The sequence below is a fragment of the Lynx canadensis genome, chromosome C2 (genome assembly GCF_007474595.2).
Source record: "Lynx canadensis isolate LIC74 chromosome C2, mLynCan4.pri.v2, whole genome shotgun sequence".
Classification (NCBI taxonomy): Eukaryota; Metazoa; Chordata; class Mammalia; order Carnivora; family Felidae; genus Lynx; species Lynx canadensis.
In genome coordinates, this window is record NC_044311.2 from 102,521,316 (window position 1) to 102,543,841 (window position 22,526).

The following is a 22,526-nucleotide window of genomic DNA, read 5'->3' on the forward strand; positions in this document are numbered from 1 at the left end:
GGTACTTCTTAGCTGCTATGAAAAAACAAAACAAAATTCCAATCCCATTAGGCTTAAAGTTTCATCATTAGCATCACAAAGTTTGAATAAGAAAGCAAGAACAGGTTACTTGGGAGAAGATGGCGGCGTAGGAGGATGCTGGGCTCACCACGTCCTGTGGATCACTTAGATTCCACCCACACCTGCCTAAATAACCCAGAAAACCACCAGAAGACTAGCAGAATGGACTCTCTGGAGCCAAGCATAGACAAGAGGCCCACGGAAGAGGGTAGGAGGGGCAGAGAGGCGGCGCACGCTACAGGGACTGGCGGGAGGGAGCCGGGGTAGAGGGGCAGCCTGCTGGCCAAGCAGAGCCCCCGAGTCTGGTTTGCAAAAGCAGAGGGCCGGACGGAGTGTGTTCTGACAGCAAGCGGGACTTAACATCTGGGAGGTTATAAGTTAACAGCTCTGCTCAGAGAACAGGAGGGCTGGAGGACAACGGGAGGGAGGGTTGTTGAGCCCTGGACGACAGAGCTCAGCTTGGCGGGGAACAAAGGTGCTCGCCAGCGCCATCTCCCCTCACCCATCCCCCAGCCAAAATCCCAAAGGGAACCAGTTCCTGTCAGGCAACGTGCTTGCACCGCGCAAACACCCAACGCTGCGCTTCTGCGGATCCATCCCTCCAGTGGGTCTGACTACCTCCCGGCCCCTCCCGAAGTGGATCTCCAAAGGAAAAGTGAGCTGAGCCTACCCCTCCCATCCCTGTGCACCTTGCCGATCCACCCCAGCTAATACACCAGATCCCCAGCACCACAAGCCTGGCAGTGTGCAAGTAGCCCAGACGGGCCACGCCACCCCACAGTGAATCCCACCCCTAGGAGAGGGAAAGAGAAGGCACACACCGGTCTGACTGTGGCCCCAGCTGTGGGCTGGGGGCAGACATCAGGTCTGACTGTGGCCCCGCCCACCAAGGCAAGTTATTCAAGATAGCACAGGGGATGTGCCCCGCAGTCCCACACCACTCCAGGGACTATCCATAATGATGAAACAGAAGAATTCCCCTCAAAAAAAATGTCCAGGAAATAACGACAGCTAACGAACTGATCAAAAACGATTTAAACAATATAACAGAAAGGGAATTTAGAATAATAGTCATAAAATTAATCGCTGGGCTTGAAAACAGTATAAAGGACAGCAGAGAATCTATTGCTACAGAGATCAAGGGACTAAGGAACAGCCAGGAGGAGCTAAAAAATGCTATTAATGAGCTGCAAAATAAAATGGAGATGACCACGGCTCGGATTGAAGAGGCAGAGGAGAGAATAGGTGAACTAGAAGATAAAATTATGGAAAAAGAAGAAGCTGAGAAAAAGAGAGATAAAAAAAATCAAGGAGTATGAGGGGAAAATTAGAGAACTAAGTGATGCACTAAAGAGAAATAATGTACGCATAATTGGTATTCCAGAGGAGGAAGAGAGAGGGAAAGGTGCTGAAGGTATACTTGAAGAAATAATAGCTGAGAACTTCCCTGATCTGGGGAAGGAAAAAGGCATTGAAACCAAGAGGCACAGAGAACCCCCTTTAGACGTAACTTGAATTGATCTTCCGCATGACATATCAGAGTGAAACTGGCAAAATACAAGGATAAAGAGAAAATTCTGAAAGCAGCTAGGGATAAAAGTGCTCTGACATATAAAGGGAGACTTGTAAGACTCGTGACCGATCTCTCTACTGAAACTTGGCAGGCCAGAAAGGAATGGCAGGAGATCTTCATTGTGATGAACAGAAAAAATATGCAGCTGAGAATCCTTTCCAGAAGTCGGTCATTTAGAATAGAAGGAGAGATAAAGGTCTTCCCAAACAAACAAAAACTGAAGGAATTCGTCACCACTAAACCAGCCCTACAAGAGATCCTAAGGGGGATCCTGTGAGACAAAGTACCAGAGACATCGCTACAAGCATAAAACCTATGGACATCACAATGACTCTAAACCCGTATCTTTCTATAATAACACTGAATGTAAATGGACTAAATGTTCCAACCAAAAGATATAGGGTATGAGAATGGATAAAAAAACAAGACCCATCTATTGGCTGTCTACAAGAGACTCATTTTAGACCTGAGGACACCTTCAGATTGAGAGTGAGGGGATGGAGAACTATTTATCATGCCACTGGAAGTCAAAAGAAAGCTGGAGTAGCCATACTTATATCAGACAAACTAGACTTTAAATTAAAGGCTGTAACAAGAGATGAAGAAGGGCATTATATAATAATTACAGGGTCTATCCATCAGGAAGACCTAACAATTATAAATGTCTATGCGCCGAATATGGGAGCCCCCAAATATATAAAACAATTACTCACAAACATAAGCAACCTTATTGATAAGAATGTGGTAATGGCAGGGGACTTTAACACTCCACTTACAGCAATGGATAGATCATCTAGACACACGGTCAATAAAGAAAAAAGGGCCCTGAATGATACATTGGATCAGATGGACTTGACAGATATAGTTAGAACTCTGCATCCCAAAGCAACAGAATATACTTTCTTCTCGAGTGCATATGGAACATTCTCCAAGATAGATCACATACTGGGTCACAAAACAGCCCTTCATAAGTATGCAAGAATTGAAATCATACCATGCATACTTTCAGACCACAATGCTATGAAGCTTGAAATCAAACACAGGAAAAAGTCTGGAAAACCTCCAAAAGCATGGAGGTTAAAGACCACCCTCCTAAAGAATGAATTGGCCAACCAGGCAATTAGAGAAGAAGTTAAAAAATATATGGAAACAAATGAATATGAATATAAAACAATCCAAATGCTTTGGGATGCAGCAAAGGGAGTCCTGAGAGGAAAATACGTTGCAATCCAGGCCTATCTCAAGAAACAAGAAAAATCCCAAATACAAAACCTAACAGCACACCTAAAGGAAACAGAAGCAGAACAAAGCAGAAGCAAAGACAGCCTAAACCCAGCAGAACAAGAGAAATAATAAAGATCAGAGCAGAAATAAACAATATAGAATCTAAAAAAACTGTAGAGCAGATCAACGAAACCAAGAGTTGGTTTTTTGAAAAAATAAACAAAATTGATAAACCTCTACCCAGGCTTCTCAAAAAGAAAAGGGAGATGACCCAAATAGATAAAATCATGAATGAAAATGGAATTATTACAACCAATCCCTCAGAGATACAAGCAGTTATCAGGGAATACTATGAAAAATTATATGCCAACAAACTGGACAACCTGGAAGAAATGGACAAATTCCTAAACACCCACACAATTCCAAAACTCAAACAGGAGGAAATAGAAAGCTTGAACAGACACATAACCAGCAAAGAAATTAAATCGGTTATCAAAAATCTCCCAACAAATAAGAGTCCAGGACCAGATGGCTTCCCAGGGGAGTTCTACCAGATATTTAAAGCAGAGATAATACCTATCCTTCTCAAGCTAGTCCAAAAAATAGAAAGGAAAGGAAAACTTCCAGACTCATTCTATGAAGCCAGCATTACTTTGATGCCTAAACCAGACAGAGACCCAGTAAAAAAAGAGAACTACAGGCCAGTATCCTGGATGAATATGGATGCAAAAATTCTCAATAAGATACTAGCAAATCAAATTCAACAGCATATAAAAAGAATTATTCACCATGATCAAGTGGGATTCATTCCTGGGATGCAGGGCTGGTTCAACATTCGCAAATCAATCAACGTGATACATCACATTAATAAAAGAAAAGATAAGAACCATATGATCCTGTCAATCGATGCAGAAAAGGCCTTTGACAAAATCCAGCACCCTTTCTTAATAAAAACCCTTGAGAAAGTCGGGATAGAAGGAACATACTTAAACATCATAAAAGCCATTTATGAAAAGCCCACAGCTAACATCATCCTCAATGGGGAAAGACTGAGAGCTTTTTTCCTGAGATCAGGAACACGACAGGGATACCCACTCTCACCGCTGCTGTTTAACATAGTGCTGGAAGTTCTAGCATCAGCAATCAGACAACAAAAGGAAATCAAAGGCATCAAAATTGGCAAAGATGAAGTCAAGCTTTCGCTTTTTGCAGATGACATGATATTATACATGGAAAATCCGATAGACTCCACCAAAAGTCTGCTAGAACTGATACATGAATTCAGCAAAGTTGCAGGATACAAAATCAATGTACAGAAATCAGTTGCATTCTTATACACTAACAATGAAGCAACAGAAAGACAAATAAAGAAACTGATCCCATTCACAATTGCACCAAGAAGCATAAAATACCTAGGGATAAATCTAACCAAAGATGTAAAAGATCTGTATGCTGAAAACTATAGAAAGCTTATGAAGGAAATTGAAGAACATATAAAGAAATGGAAAAACATTCCATGCTCATGGACTAGAAGAGTAAATATTGTCAAAATGTCAATACTACCCAAAGCTATCTACACATTCAACGCAATCCCAATCAAAATTGCACCAGCATTCTTCTTGAAACTAGAACAAGCAATCCTAAAATTCATATGGAACCACAAAAGGCCCCGAATAGCCAAAGGAATTTTGAAGAAGAAGACCAAAGCAGGAGGCATCACAATCCCAGACTTCAGCCTCTACCACAAAGCTGTAATCATCAAGAGAGCATGGTATTGGCACAAAAACAGACACATAAACCAATGGAATAGAATAGAAACCCCAGAACTAGACCCGCAAACGTATGGCCAACAAATCTTTGACAAAGCAGGAAAGAACATCCAATGGAAAAAAGACAGTCTCTTTAACAAATGGTGCTGGGAAAACTGGACAGCAACATGCAGAAGATTGATACTAGACTACTTTCTCACACCATTCACAAAAATAAACTCAAAATGGATAAAGGACCTGAAGGTGAGACAGGAAACCATCAAAACCCTAGAGGAGAAAACAGGAAAAGACCTCTCTGACCTCAGCCGTAGCAATTTCTTACTTGACACATCCCCAAAGGCAAGGGAACTGAAAGCAAAAATGAACTACTGGGACCTTATGAAGATAAAAAGCTTCAGCACTGCCAAGGAAACAACCAACAAAACTAAAAGGCAACCAACGGAGTGGGAAGGAAAAGATATTTGCAAATGACATATCAGACAAAGGGCTAGTATCCAAAATCTATAAAGAGCTCACCAAACTCCACACCCAAAAAACAAATAATCCAGTGAAGAAATGGGCAGAAAACATGAATAGACACTTCTCTAAAGAAGACATCCGGATGGCCAACATGCACATGAAAAGATGCTCAACGTCGCTCCTCATCAGGGAAATACAAATCAAAACCACACTCAGATATCACCTCACGCCAGTCAGAGTGGCCAAAATGAACCAATCAGGAGACTATAGATGCTGGAGAGGATGTGGAGAAACGGGAACCCTCTTGCACTGTTTGTAGGAATGCAAACTGGTGCAGCCGCTCTGGAAAACAGTGTGGAGGTTCCTCAAAAAATTAAAAATAGACCTACCCTATGACCCAGCAATAGCACTGCTAGGAATTTACCCAAGGGATACAGGAGTACTGATGCATAGGGGCACTTGTACCCCACTGTTTATAGCAGCACTCCCAACAATAGCCAAATTATGGAAAGAGCCTAAATGTCCATCAACTGACAAATGGATAAAGAAATTGTGGCTTATATACACAATGGAGTACTACGTGGCAATGAGAAAGAATGAAATATGGCCCTCTGTAGCAACGTGGATGGAACTGGAGAGTGTTGTGCTAAGTGAAATAAGCCATACAGAGAAAGACAGATACCATATGGTTTCACTCTTATGTGGATCCTGAGAAACTTAACAGAAACCCACGGGGGAGGGGAAGGAAAAAAAAAAGAGGTTAGAGTGGGAGAGAGCCAAAGCATAAGAGACTCTTAAAAATTGAGAACAAACTGAGGGTTGATGGGGGGTGGGAGGGAGGGGAGGGTGGGTGATGGGTATTGAGGAGGGCACCTTTTGGGATGAGCACTGAGTGTTGTATGGAAAGCAATTTGACAATAAATTTCATATATTGAAAAAAAAAGAAAGCAAGAACATTGTCTCTCTCCAAAAGTCCAAGGAAATTCATGTTATTTTGAAACTATCCTTAGCTCTCTCTGGAAGGTAATAGATTATTAGAATAATAACAGGCAAATGAAAGTAGGGCCAGACTGCTGTAAGGGAGTTGCAGGGAGGAACTGGTTTCAAAAATGAATCCTGCCTTCCTCAAGACATATTTTGAACCAATTCCATAAGGTAAAACATGGTATAAGACTAACGTAGAAACACTCCCCAGCACCAAGAAGAAACTCTGCATCCTTGGCATTCCCTTACCCCAGAAGCCAACCCTGCTACCCCTCTACAGAATCTCAAGGTGAATAGGAGCAGAGTATGAACACCACAGCTCCAGTTCGAACCTTTCACTTCACACATTAACAACTTATTCTCTGATTTACAGGTCAGAAGGTAACTCAGTAGAAACACCAGAAGTAAATCATGGTTCTTTTCATTCTCAGTCAAATGCTTTTTCCACTGTGTTCTTGATTCCTGAGAGCACAAGTGACCTCCATTACATTCAGGGTATACACGAGTGCAGAAGTGTAAGTGTCTGCAGTTTGGCCCTCCATCTTTCACCGGCACAATGGTCAACTTTTGAGAGGCAGATTTGCATAGACATTAGCAAAGGGAGCAGTAGCTTCGAATCCTGCCATTCAAATTCTGAGTTCAAATTCTAGCTACCTCTACTTCTAGTTGTACGATTTGGGACAACTTACGTAAACTCTGGTTTTGGGTTTCCAACCTGCAAATGGGAAAAATAGCATAGAGTTATTGCAAGGTATGTATTGCGAGGTAATCTATGTAAAGGATTTCTGGCAATATAGTAAATAGAATCTAAGCATATACTAACTGTTCTCTTTAATCATAGAGATACAGGAAAAAAGTATCAAGTATAACTAAACTTCAAAAATCTTTAAATTAATATATGCCAGCTTCCCTAATGAGCAATGTCTGTGTAAATGAGTACTGAGTATTGAGCACTGAGTATTAAGCATTAACTTTTAGAGATTAAGAAATTTAAATCTCTTGGCATGACTTTCATTTCAGAGGCATACAGCTAGGGAGAAATGAGTGACCAGACAGACTCCCACCACCAAAAAAAACATGCTTTATATACCAATGTCTTGCCAACTCTGATCAGTATCCCAATTAGAAAAGTTGGTCTGTATCAGTGGGAAAACTTCTGAAAAGCCCACAAAGTTTTCTTTCTGTAGGGCATTAAAGGATTAAAATGCCCATCTGTCCCAAAGCAGATACTTCTTCTTCTGTCTTGTGATTTCTAAACAATGAAAATGATAACAGTAACAATGACCTCAATGCCAAGGTCTTCCCCTATTAAAATTGGTGGAAATGAAGTGGTACCATTCATCATCCCTAGGCAAAAAGGACAGTGGGTACCCTGAGGGTGTGGGGGTTATTTTCTTCAGTTTAAAGGTGGCAGGTGGCAGCAAAATGGGTCCAGTTAAAGTTGCAAGTCAGAAGGGCGCCCCCTCACAGAGGAACAGTGAGTTAGCAGTACAGGAAATAGTGAGTGGTCCAGGTTCAGAAGTGGCCATCATAAGGGAGCCACCTTAGAGTGATGGGCAAGAGCTATTCACCTAGATTCTGGTGTACCCTCTGTATAGGAGATCTTATAGGATCATGTGTGTTTATTCCAAAACCTACTATGACTGTCATTTCTAGCTTTTATCAAACTCATCATTAAGGCCAAATGGTAAAAGAAATCTTATGGAGATTCTAAATGCTTATAATAATAAATACTCTCATAAGTTAAGGTTTCGTTTTTTGTTTTTGTTTTTTGATATCTCATCTCTCATTTCAACACTGTAAGAGCGGTCTTAAAAATAATGTTTTGGGGAACAAAACAGTCTAGACTTAAAGGCATAGATCATGTCAGTCTCTACAACCTAGACTCTACCAATTTCTAGAGTCAATAACATCAAATTAAAGTTCTGGGGATATCTTTAGATTTTCCTCCAGGAAACTGACAGGCATATCCTGAGCTTCAGACTACAAGCCTCTCACCACTATGGGTAGGTATGGTTTCTCCTCTCGAGCCTTATGATAGATACACAGAGAATGGGATGAAATTAAAAATAAGACTTCAATCACAAGTTCTTAAATTAACTTATATAACAACTCACCCTTTCATTCATTTATTCAAATAAATTGTTATGCCACACACTATACTGTGCAGTTGTGAACTACATAGGTCCATCCAATTGTTAATTCAACAAATGTGTTCAATTGCTACTTCAAACCATACATTTTTCCCGGTGCTGGTAACACAGCAAGAGGAACTAAAAAGCATGACCTTTTTTTTCTCAAAGCACACTTTTTTTTTAATGTTTATTTATTTTTGAGACAGAGGGAGACAGAGCATGAGCAGGGGAGGGGCAGAGAGAGAGGGAGATACAGAATCCGAAGCAGGCTCCAGGCTCTGAGCTGTCAGCACAGAGCCCGATGCGGGGCTCAAACCCATGAACTGTGAGATCATGACCTGAGCTGAAGTCAGAAGCTTAACCAACTGAGCCACCCAGGTGCCCCTACAAAGCATACTTTATGATACAGGAGAAAGAAAATAAATACATAACATTTCATACAGTATGTATTATGAAGAAGAAAAAAACACAGTATCATAAAACAACTTAAGACAGAGTGGTCATGGAAGAGCTCTCTGAGGAACTAATTTTTATCCTGAAACCTACCTAACAAGCACAACTTAGTTACATAGAAATCCAAAAGATCAGGCCTAGCATGAAATGACCATGAACCTGGTATCCTAGGACATGTAAAGCAGACATGGGTGGTGGGACTATAGTGAGTAAGTGAGACGGATAGTGGAAGAAACAAGAGTATGGGGTAGGCTGAGGTCAGAAACTCCTAGGGTCTACAGGATCCAGTAAGCAATTTGGATCTTACTGGACATCACTATAGACTTTAAAGAAGGAAGATGACATAAGATAATTTATATTTTTTTAAATATCACTTTTGCATCTATATGGAGAATGAATTATAGTCTGTGGTGTACTAATAAATGTTTAACAATTAGCTCTCTGGAAAATATACATTATAAAAAGTCCTGATTTGTATAGCATATTCCAATTTCTGTGCTGTAAGTATTCCCACTATGGCCAATTTCAAGCTACCAAGGTGGAGGTGAAGTTGGAAAGTGATGGGCACAGCTGGCTCTTGATAGCCCATACAAGGCAGCCCTAGCACACACCACTGACTAAAGGGCAGCAGCGTATGGAAACAGGAAAAACAGCCATGAGGCTTCAGCAGCCATCCAGGCAAGAGAGGTGGCAGTCTGGTACCACAGACTAGGCAACCACAGATGGTGTTAAAAGAAATGGACAAAGGTGTTTATGAGAGAAAAGAGGCCAGACTTGCTCATGGCACACTTGAGCAGATGAGTCTCTGTCCATGTTAGCATCAGTGTGAGCATGGTTGGTGTCCAGGCATTTAGAAAAAAGGAGAAGAGAGTGTTAAGAGACAGTCATCCTCTTTCCCAGCTGATCTCTAAGTCTACTACTTCAAATGTGAATCTGGCAAGGAATATTGAAGTCTCCTTCATTATCCCCAATTGTACGAGAAGATAGTGGACTGTTTGATAAAAATCCATTTTTAACTAAGCACCTTTCCATGGTGTCTTAAAATCTGTCACCTACCATTTTTAGAGTTTGCTGTGCAAGTTTTTTAATCATTGTGGTCACTTTCCCACAGTCTATGATCAAGTTTTGCATTACATCTCTCATGTTTCAACCAGCTATCTCAAGAGAAACAAACTGTGAGTTTTCAAATACTTTAATAAGTACATTATACTGGGTCAACCTTATAAAGGGACTCCCTCTCTCTTAATGTGACTGACTGAACAACACTGAGTGACCCAGAAGCAGAACATTTTATCAATTAAGACTATTTGTCATCACAGCTTTCAAAAGAAACAAGAGGACCAATGAAGAGCTGAATGTCAGAAATAGTGAATGTCACTCTTTTTTATTGCAACGGATAAATAGGCACATCCAAGGTATTCTTTCCATCAAACCATTTTCCCTTACTTTCCTGTTGTATATTTATAAGACAAGTCCACTAAAAAGGACTTTATTTTTTGCCCTTCAGTAATGTAGATACTGAATTTATTGTTATAATGATTTATTTTGTCCAGACATAATTGCAGATTGCAAAACCAATAGAATTTCCAATACAATGTTGAAATTCATCACTGGCATAGTAACATAGGGGAAAGGTCACTGAACTATAAGCAGAAGATCTGGGTTTCAGGTTTTCTAGTGATTTGCTGTTTGACCCTAGGAGATACACCACTGGTCTTTCCTGACTTTACCCATTTACGTGATGAAGCACTTTTTTAGTGGCATTTTTAAAATTCTCCTTAGGTATTAAGATAGTTGAAACATTCTTTTTTTTTTCTTTTTTTAGAAACCTGCGTCTAGCATGTACAGGCTCATACACAGTACCAAATCATTATATGCTACCTCTTTTTACTTCTGCATTACTCAACTATGCAGAATAATAGTAATATACTATTACTAGTGTATTACTGCCTACATGTTAGTCAGGACTCAACTGCAACTAGCTTATGAAAAAAAAGGAGGGGAGTGGGAAAGATATTGGCTCATATAGCTGGGAAAGACAGCAGGGGTCCAAGCACTGAAATGACACTCTCTGATCTTTTACTCTCTCATCCTGGCTACTCTTTGGATTTTGACTATTTTCTCCTACTTCAGATGGCTTCCGGCATGAGAGCAGATGGGTGGCATATAACCAGAAGTAACTCCAACTTTATATCATCCTAGATTATAAGCCAGAGAAGGAGAGATTTCTGTCACCAACTTTTGCATATAAAATCCCAGGAAGACTCTTAACTGGCTCAGAAAGGAATCTACCTAGCTCAATCACTGTGATCAGAGAAATAACTGGTCATATTCACTTTCCTATGACTCAGAGGGTGATAAGAGGGCACAGTTCACTGAGTTGCAGCCCCATCTCAGATATTACATGTAAGAGAAGAGTTCCTCAGAAGAAGGTGGTAATATTCTTTCAGGAACCCAAAGAAGGATACTACAATGAGAAAAATTGGCATAAATACCAGAGTCCGTACTGCAGGTTTACCCTCACAACAACAAAGAATTTTCTTTTGATCTTTAGTATGGACCTTGGTTCTTTCTGTTGATATTATTCTGTTAAAAGTCTAACTGGATTGTCACATCACCTGGAAAAGAGATTGTGCAATTTCATTATTTGCAACCAATGTACCTTATTCAAGTAGCTATTCAATAAATATTTGGTGATAATTAAGAAGCTCTAGTTGCTATAAGCCAGTTTCATTTTACATGTAACTTTTTATATTATCTACTTCTGCTATTTTTGGCTCATTATTGTGGAAGAGTGTACTGTTCCTAGACACTTAATCTGTGTCAGCTTTAGCAAGCTTTTTTTGTTCATTAGGCAGTGCTTGATCTCTTCTGACAGCTTCAATCCTATAATGCTCTTCCCCAAAGTCTGTACTTAAAGTCTAGATATCTCTATACATCATAGAGGTTCAAGTTCATGACTTCACTTCTTATTAGACTCTTACTGAAACTCCAAGGATCCTAGATATTTGTTACATACCTATCATCTATAAGCACTATTATTAAAGACTTTGCAGTACCTGGCCAGAATTTTTAAACCTGTAAGGTCACAGAATGGGTTTAGTAACTGAATCATGATATTCCTTTTCTTTCCATTGATCCTCAGGAGTGAGAGATCATATGCATAAATCCATATTCCTCCACCTAGCCTGTGATTTATAAATAAAGTGAAACAATTTTACTGATGGGGAGTAAGCTCTATATAAAACAAAAATGATGGTTATTGTTTCTTTGCCTGACAATTATCCTTCATTTAATTAAATCAGGTTGAGTTTATGATAATAATATAGAAAACGTATCTTTCCATGTATCAAGTGTGCTTTGTTCTATACCTCTATCACATTTGAATACATCTATAGAACAATAATTAAAAGGTATTTACTAGGTCAATGAAAATTTCCCCCAAGATAATTTTTACACAAAATTTAGTACATTACAGTGCAGGGAAGACCTGCAATCTAACTATATCCACAATTTTTTTCTATTTTTTTGTTTTTGTTTTTGTTTTATGCTAAATGTAGCTAATTTTCTTAGATGTCTGTAATACTTAACACAATAATCTTTGGTAATTGTTATGCTTCCCACAAGTTACAACTATATATATTTTTTAAGACATGCTTTTTCTACTATATAGTGGGCATGACTGGCAAGACTATTGTAAAAAACATTTAAAGTCGAAGGCTGCAATAGAAGAAAATAGGCTTCATGGTTATACATTATGCTGCAGCACATCTTCCCTGAATCCATGCTCCTTCTGGTTACTACAGTATTTCTGTTAATATTTGTAGGGAATGTCCTTGAAAGAGTGTTGGGTATTCTTTTCTTACTTTGAATTTTCTGCCTTTAATTCCTGTATTTCTATTCTCTCATAAATACACTCTAATTAGGCTTTTTCCTCACTACTCTCCTCAACACATTCTTTTTTTTTTTAAGTGTTTATTTTAATCACCGGTACTCATCACAAATGCTCTCCTTTATCCTCATCACCTATTTAGCGCCGCCCCCACCCCGGCAACCATCACTTTGTTTTCTATAGGTAAGAGTCTGTTTCTTAGTTTCTCTCTTTTTCCCCCCTTTGCTAATTTGTTTTGTTTCTTAAACTCCACATATGAGTGAAATTATGGTATTTGTCTTTCTCTGAGTAACGTATTTCTTTTGCCATTATATTCTCTAGCTCTGTCCATATTATTGGAAATGGCAAGATTTCTTCCTTTTTCTGGCTGAGTAATATTCCTTGGTATATATACCACATCTTCTTTATCTGTTCATCTGTCAATGGACACTTGGGTTGCTTTCACACTTTGGCTATAGTACATAATGCTGCTATAAACATAGGGGTGCATATATCCCTTTGAATTAGTGTTTTTGTATTCTTTGGGTAAATACCCAGTAGTACAATTGCAGAATCTTAGGATAGTTCTATTTTTAACTTTTTGAGAAAACTCCATGCAATTTTTCACAGTGGATGCACCAGTTAGTACTCCCAACAGTGCACAAGGGTTACTTTTTCTCCACCTCCTTGCCAACACTTGTTTCTTGTGTTTCTTGTGCCTCCAGCTTTGTATTTCAAGATTACTTTGGTGTGGATCTGCTTTTGTTGATTTTGTTGGGCATTCTCTGTGCCTCCTGGATCTGGATATCTGTTTCCTTCCCCAGCTTGGGCAAGTTTTCAGCCATTATTTCTTCAGATAAATTCTCTGCCCCCTTTTCTCTCTTTTTCTTCTCGTGGGACTCTTATAATATGAATGTATTGTTCAAGGGAGTCTCTCAGTTCCCTAAGTCTGTTCTCATTTTGCATAATTTTCTCTCTCCTTTGTTCAGCTTGATTACTTTCCATATTCTGTCTTCTAAGTCATTAACTTGTTCCTCTGCTTCTTCCAGTCTGCTGTTCCTTCCATCAAGTGTATTTCTCATTTCATTTATTGAGCACTTTATCACTATTTTATTCTTTATCTCTGTGTTAAGGATCTCATTCATGTCTTCCACTCTTTTCTCAAACCCAGTGGGCATCCTTATGATCATTGCTTTAAATTTTCCATCAGGCATGTTACTTATATCTGTTTCTTTTAGGTCTCCAACACTGGCCTTGTCTTGTTCTGTCATTTGGACAAATTCCTCTCTTTTCCAATTTTGTCTAAGTCTCTGTGTCTGCTTCTGTGTGTTTGGAAAGTGAGCGGCATCTCCTGTTCTTCAGAGTAATGGTTTTAGGAAGAAAACGTCCTGTAGTGCCCTTCCATGTAGTGTCCCCTGTTCCCCAGGGCCTGGCACTTCCAGGAATGTCTCCAATGTGTGCTGTGTGTGCTCTGCTGTTGTGTCCTAGATACTTTATCCTTCAGGTTAGTCATCTCCAGAGGTTCTCCTTGCCTATTGTGGGCAGTGCTTGGTCCCTGGCCTGAATGTGACTCATTTTAACTAGGTGTGCTCTCTGGTCTACTTGTGAAATGAGACCTGTCGCCATCATCACTGGAACTGAGGCCTCACAAAATTCCTGGGTTGAGATATGCAATGATGGAAGGGGATTAGGCCGGTCTTCTTGGGGAGGGAAACTGCCATGTTGCCTGAGGCAAGTGTGACTAGGAGCAGCAGTTCCACCTGGGCTTGGTATAAGCAAATTAGGTACCAAGTATTGGCACTACGCTGGTTCCCACAGGTGGCTCTGTGTTTATGTTGAGGGGCAGGGGAAGGAAATGACACCTGCCAGTTCCTTTGTTCATGTAGTGAATGCTGCCTCTTTGGGACATGCTCCAAGATGAGCAACTAACCTCCTCACTGTGTCCTCCAGGCACTCTTCAGATCACTGTTTCCACACAGTATGTCTGCGGGCTCTAAGCCCTGCCTTCTTTCCAAGAGGAGCCCCAAAGTCCTCCAACCTCTCCCAGAGACAAGCACTCTGACCTTCAGAACTCCAACCTTAGGTGGCTCAGTCAGTTGAACATCTGAATCTTGATTTCAGCTCAGGTCATGATGCCAAGGTCATGGGATTGAGCCCTGCATCAGGCTCCACATTGGGCATAGAGCCTGCTTAAGATTCTCTCTTTCTCTCCCTCTGCCCCTCATCCATGCTCACACTCTCTAATAAAAATTAAAAAATAAAAACAAAATACATACAACATACAAAATATGTATTAATTGACTGCTTATGCTATCAGTAATTCTATCAGTCAACAACAACCTATTCGTAGTTAAGTTTTGGGAGTGTCAAAACTTATACATAGGTTTTCGACTGTACAGGGGGTAGGTGCCCCAACCACGGCATTATTCAAGCATCAACTATATACCATTCTCCTGCTCAAAATTCTCTAATGGCTTTATATCATAATCAGGATAAATTCCAAAATCCATTCCATCATTTACAAGATCCTCTGGGATCTGATTACTGCTTCCCTCTATGAATTCACTTCTCATCACTCTTTGCCCCACTCCAGTCCCTGACTTGAACTTTTTACTTCCAGTACTTCATTTGGCTTTCTCTCTCACTTCATTCAGACCTCTACTCATATATTACTTCCTCAGAAAGACTGTCCCTGACATGCTGCCTACAAAAGTAACTCCTTTCTTATATTCTATCTATAAAAAAAAAACTTGCACTTTTTTAAAATGGTATTAAGTGCTTGTAAACTTATTTATTAATTGCACCTTGCACAAGAATATTACCTTTGTCATAAGGAGGCTCATTCTCTCTGTATGTCTTTATATTTGCATCTCAGTGCCTGGAATAGATCTTATTGGTGTAGAAATGAAAAAGAACTGATTGATGAATATAAGGGAAAATGACCACAGATTCTTGCACATAGTAAGTTTTAATAAAACTGTATTGAATCTCCTATTCAATATATGCTAAGGTTGTTCCTCAATATTCATTTTGGAAAATCATAATCCATGGGCTGATATGTTTATCAATGAAGACCTTGAATACTCTGCATGTATTACTAATGTACTTTGTATTTTATAATTATTCCATTTAGAAAACCACACACACACACACACACATACATAAACACTTCAAACATTTGATTTTCCCAGCCTGCTGAAATGTTTTATTAGGCACCATATTTAAGATCATTCTCTGAAACTTCTGGTGATAAAACTGTAAGTTTAGTTTTAATATATGTTTATATTTTGTTGAATACTTATTATTACAGAATATATCTATATATTGAATATGTATTATTGCAAAATGATTTTACATATATTTAAAATTTATTGATATGTATTATTGTAGAATAGTAAGTCAATTTCATTATCTTAAATATACTTAAATGCATTTATCTTAAACATAGTCAATTACATTATTTTGCAATGTCTTTTCTTTTTTTTTTTTTTATTTTTTTTATTATTTTTTTTTTTCAACGTTTATTTATTTTTGGGACAGAGAGAGACAGAGCATGAACGGGGGAGGGGCAGAGAGAGAGGGAGACACAGAATCGGAAACAGGCTCCGGGCTCTGAGCCATCAGCCCAGAGCCTGCCGCGGGGCTCGAACTCCCGGACCGCGAGATCGTGACCTGGCTGAAGTCGGACGCTTAACCGACTGCGCCACCCAGGCGCCCCTGCAATGTCTTTTCTAAAGCATGTGGTTTTATCCTACTTAAATACTTTATTCTTTAAAGTTTTCATTTTGTATACTTTTTTTAAATAAAAAGGAAAAACATAATTTTCAAAAATTACAAAGGAGTAAAATGACATTAGAATATTCTATGAATGAATTACATCAGGCTAAAGAGCAGATACAGACAATATTACTGTTATACTATAAGTTTATTCAAGTATTTCACATCTTTTTTCTCTTTTAATGCATTATCCTAGCACAAGATAAAAATAGTGTACTGGGGAGTGCCTGGGTGGCCCCATCAGTAAAGTGTCCAACTTTGGCTCAGGTCATAATCTCACAGTTCATGAGTTCGAGCCCTGCATTGGGCTCTGTGCTGACAGCTCAGAGCCAGGAGCCTACTTTGGATTCTGTGTCTGCCTTTCTCTCTGTCCCTCCCATGCTTGCACTCTGTCTCTGTCTCTGTCTCTGTCTCTCTCTTAAAAATAAATAAACATTTTTTTTAAACAGTGTAGTGGATATAAGGTGAAATCTCAGCAAACCCAGATGACAAGTTTTCTCTCTTCATAAAAAAAAAAAAGTGCTATGAAAAAACTCATCTTCTCTTGTCTCTGCCTTCAACAAGGCTGAAAAAGGTGAAGTTCAGGCCAAGGGCAAACACAGGGCCTCCTCCAGGCAGCAGATGTTCATGGATCCACATTCAAGAGGATCCAGACAATTGACTCTACCTTGAAAAATCTGCCCTCCCTCACCAGTTTTGATCCCTGTCCTTTCTTCTCCCCATATACCAGGAGATCACTGAACAACTTAAATTATTCCAATAAATAATTTATCCAAGTGGGGAAAGAATACTAAAGAAAGAAGGAATAAAACAAAGACAAGACATTTACTTGGGCCCCAAGATTTGGCTGAGGCTGGAGCTGGCCACCCCCTATCGAAACAGGTACTAACTTTGCTCCCAGGAATAGGAAAGAGGGTAAAAGAGGCCTGTGCCCTAACTGGTACAAAAGATGGCCAGAGGTCCCTTTCACATGGACCAACCTAAGGAAGAAGGACAGGTGTAATCAAGAGAATAGAACAAATGGACAGGTCTGAGGCAGAGTTACCACTCTGTTTTCTCAGGTTTGGGGATCCCACTGGGAGAGGGGAGTGGGGTTAATACTAGGTATAGAGACCTATTCTGCTTCATTTTTTACCTCAAATTTTGTAAAGTTCTCATTGAGTTTTTACATTTTCATATTTTCCCCCTTCATATTCAACAGCCATGGCTCTCCCATTGATCCCACCTTTTCTACCCTAAGTTCTACAAATAGCATTCAAAGTCCTCCAGTACTTTTATAGCCTTCACTTCATTCTTCTAGAGCCAAACCATAACCACTGTCTCTTCACCACACACACTATGTTTCCCTGTCTCTTTGTCAATATTCACATCTTCCCTATAGACTGGACACTCCTTCCCACTCCTTCCATCCACATTCAGTTTCTAGGTGTAAAAAAACTTCCACACATTTTTAAGTGTTCCTTTCTGATATCCACCTCATCAGAAAAAAGTCTCCTCTAAACTCTTCAAAATACACTTTATCTGTATTGCCTCTAAATGCACTCAGCACCTTACTGCATTTTAATTTTTGTGTATATATATTATCTTCCCATCTAGATGTGAATTTCTTAAGGGTAGGTTCTGTTTCTTAAAGATCAATATATATCAACACCACAGTCTTAGACAAAGTAACTTCTCAATAATGAATTAATAGTTATATATTGTAACTTAAATTGATTCATGTTGAAAGAAAACATTTTTAGCATATTTCATAACTATGGATATTTAAACTATTATTTTTAAATATTTATTAATGTTTTATCCTATTTTTGAGAAAGAGAGCATGCACATGAGCATGAGCAGGGGAGGAGCAGAGAGAGAGGGGTGAGAGAGAGAATCCCAAGCAGGTTGCACACAGTCAGTGCAGAGCTGGACACAGGGCTGGAATTCACAAACTGTGAGATCATGACCTGAGCCAGTTAACCGACTGAGACACCAAGGTGCCCCTAACTATTCTTATTTAATATATTCTGTTGACCAATCTTTCATTTACTGCCTTCTATCCAATATTTTTGCAGTAGGTCACAGTGTGGCTGAACAAACAGTAACAATAATAATGATAAAAATAACAGGGGCACCTGGGTAGCTAAGTCGGTTGAGTATCTGACTTCATCTCAGGTATGATCTTGCAGTTTGTGAGTTTGAGCTCCACGTCAGGCTCTGTGCTGACAGCGCAGAGCCTGGAGCCTGCTTTGGATTCTGTCTCCTCTCTCTGCCTCTCTCCAACTCAGGCTAATGCTCTTGTTCTCTCTCTCTCTAAAAACTAAAATAAACATTCAAAAAAATTTTAATAATAACAACAACAATAACAATAGTAAATCAGAACAGAGAATGGAAGGTTGACACTTGGAGCCAAACTGTCACTAAGTGCATCACTGAATCTGAAGGAAATATAAGTCACTCAGGAAAGCATAATGTTGGGAAAATGCAAGCAATATTTAAAATGGTGTTTGGGTGTGCCTGGGTGGTTCAGTTGGTTAAGCATCCAACTCCTGATTTTGGCTCAGGTTATGATCTCACGGTTTGTGAGATCGAACCCTGCATCAGGCTCCCTGTTGATAATGTGGAGCCTGCTTGGGATTCTATTTCTCCCTCTCACTGCCCCTCCCCTGCTTTTGCAATCTCTCTTTCTCTCTCTCTCCTTCTCTGTCTCTCTCTCTCTCAAAATAAATAAATCAACTTTTAAAAATAATAATAATAATGGTGTGAATTTATGTAAAAGTGGCTACTAAACATCTCAATCTTGAAGTCCTCACTGTGTCGAGAGATAATTCTTCATGAAAGACCCTTCATGGGTCTTTCATGTTCTGCATTCTGCACACCATGTGAGCAGAGGACCCAAATGATTTTTCATATGGATATTTTTTTTCAAAGATGTTTGGATACAGGCATACCTACTGCACTTCACCATATTGTGCTTAGCAGACAGTCCAGTTTTACAAATTGAAAGTTTCTGGCAACCCTGAGTCAAGTAAATCTATCAGCACCATTTTTCCAATAGCATTTGCTCATTTCTTGTCTCTCTGTCTTATTTTAGAATTCTCACAATACTTTAAGTTTTTTTTCATTATCATTATATTTGCTGTGGTGATCTGTTATCAGTGACCTTTAATGTTACTGTAATTGTTTAGGGAAGCCACGAACTGCACCCACATAAGAGAGCAAACTTCATAAATGTTGCGTGTGTGTCCTACCTGCTCCACTGACCAGCTGTTCCCTACCTCTCTCCCTTTCCTCGGGACTCCCTATTCCCTGAGACAAAATAATATTGAAATTAGGTCAATATATAATCCTACAAGGTCTTCTGAGTGTTCATGTGAAAAGAATAGTAGGACTTCTCTAACTTTAAGTCAGAAGGCAGTAATGATTACGTTTGGTGAGGAAGGCAAGTTGGAAGCCAAGACAGACTGAAAGCTAGGCCACTTGTGCCAAATAGTTACCCAAGTTGTGAAAGCAAAGGAAAAAGTCTTGAAGGGAATTACAAGTGCTAATCCAGTACACACACAAATGGTAAGAAAGCAAAACAGCCTTGTTAATGATACGGAGGAGGTTTTAGTGGCCTGAGAAGATCAAACCAGTTATAATATTCCCTTAAGTCAGAGCATAATCCAGAGCAAAGCCCTAACTCTCTTCAAGTTTACATAGCCTGAGAGAGGTGAGGAAGCTGCAAAAGAAAAGCCTGAAGCTAGCAACAGTTGGTTCATGAGGTTTAAGAAGTCATCTCCATAACATAAAAATGCAAGGTAGAGCAACAATGCTGATGCAGAAGCTGCAAGTTATGCAGAAGATGAGACGTAGTGAAGATAATTCATGAAGTTGGCTACACTAAACAACAGATTTTCTATGTAGACAAAATAACCTTCTATTGGAAAAAGATGCCATCTAGGACTTTAATACCTAGGGAGAAGAAGTCAATGTTTGGCTTCAAAGCTTCAAAGGACAGACTGACTCTCTGGTTAAGGGGTAATGCAGCTGGTAACTGAAAGTTGAAGCCCATGCTCACTTATCCCTCCAAAAATCCTAGGGATATTAAGAATTATATTAAGTCTACTCTGCCTGTGCTCTATAAATGGAACAACAAATCCTGGATAACATCACATCTGTTTACAACATGGTTTACTGAATATTTTAAAACTTAACAGAAGACCGTGGGGGAGGGGAAGGAAAAAAAAAAGTTAGAGAGGGAGAGAGCCAAACCATAAGAGACTCTTAAAAACTGAGAATAAACTGATGGTTGATGGGGAGATGGAGGGAGGGGAGGGTGGATGATGGGCATTGAGGAGGACACCTGTTGGGTTGAGCACTGGCTGTTGTATGGAAACCAATTTGACAATAAATTTCATATTAAAAAAAAACCAGCTGTAAGACCTTTTGTCAGAAGAAAAGATTCCTTTCAAAACATTACTGTTTACTGGCAATGCACCTGGTCACCCAAGAGCTTTGATGGAGATGGACAACAAGAATTATGTTGTTTTCATGCCTGCTAACACAACATCCATTCTGCAGCCCATGGATCAAGGAGTAATTGTGGCTTCCAAGTGTTATTATTTAAGAAATACATTCTTTAAGACTACAGCTGCCATGGACAGTGATTCCTCTGATGGATCTGGACAAAGTACATTGAAAACTTGCTGGAAAGGATTCACCATTCCAGATGCCTTTAAGAACATTTGTGATTCACTGGAAGAAGTGACAATATCAATATTAACAGGAATTTTTAAAAAGTTGATTTCAACCCTCATAGATGACCTGGAGGGGTTCAATGCTTCAGTGCAGGAAGTCATGGCAGATATGTTAGTAACAGCAAGAGAATTAACATTAGAAGTGGAGCCTGAAGATGTGACTGAATGGCTGCAATTTCATGATACAATTTTAATGGACAAGGGGTTGCTTCTTATGGTTGAACAAAGAAAGTGTTTTCCTGAGGTGGAATCTACTCCTGGTGAAGATGTTGTGAAGACTGTCGAAATGACAGCAAAGGACTTAGAATGTTATATAAACTTAGTTGATAAAGCAGTGACAGCGTTTGAGAGGATTGACTCCAATTTTGAAATAAGTTCTACTGAGGATAAAATGCTATCAAACAGCATCACAGGCTACAGAGAAATCATTCGTGAAAGGAAGCCTCAGTCAGTGTGGCAAGCTTCACTGTTATCTTAAGAAACTGCCACAGCCACCTCAACCAGCAGCAACCACCACCCTGATTAGTCAGCAGCCATCGACATCAAGGCAAGACCCTCCACCAGCAAAAGATGACAACTCACTAAAAGCTCAGATGGTGTTAGCATTTTTTTAATGAATAAAGTATTTTTTATTTAGGGCATGTATTTAGGGGGGGTTTTCGATATAATGCCTTTACACACTTAATAGACTACAAGGTACTGTAAACATAATTTTTATATGCACCGAGAAACAAAAAAATTCATTTTATGGCTTTATTGTGATACTTGCTTTATTATGGTGGTCTGGATCTTAATCTACAATATTTCTCAGGTATGACTGTAGTGAACAGCTTTAGAAGATAATGTCTCTCTCCAGAGCACAGGCAAGTTTGTTTGCTGCCTATCATAAAAGTTTCAGGTTTCCTATACTCAGGGTAACTCAGCTGTGACATACACCTATTGTGACTGTAGCATCTAACTAGGTATCATCATGTTGCTTCTTTGGGACTTGAGGGGCAAGGTAAATTGACACAAATAGGATACTCATGATGTTTCTGTGTCATGCGTAATAAAGTCATTTGTCACAGAATCAGAAGGTTCGTGTTACTTTGTTAAAAATACGTGAAACTAATTCTAGTTAAGGAAATTGGAGGGTGCTGTACTTATTAGAAGCACACAGTGGAGAATTCACAAAATTGAAGAAGAGTTGAGCAGTTAAATTTCATGAAAGATGAGTCTGGGGATCTGAATAGCACGGACACTTGAAGAGTCATTTTCTGATTCTGACACATAATTTATCAGTATTAATGAGCCATTTCATATCCCACATGTTTGAAAAAGCAAACTCCTAGAAGAAATTATATGATTAGGTTGGTCAGAGGAAGTGGGACCACATAATTCACATTCCCACCAATCAGACTGAGAGAAGCAGTAAATCAATAACCAATCAATGAACAATCAATTGATAATTAGATCAATAAATAAACAAAACAGAGACATCCCCTTCTCCTTAAGCAAAGG

The 22,526-nt window shown here is 39.3% G+C and overlaps 1 pseudogene; it reads left to right on the forward strand.

Annotated features, from left to right (window-relative positions):
• Window positions 1–21,640, forward strand: part of LOC115522889 — a 32,210-nt pseudogene extending 10,570 nt beyond the window's left edge.
• Window positions 21,641–22,526: the final 886 nt, after the last annotated feature.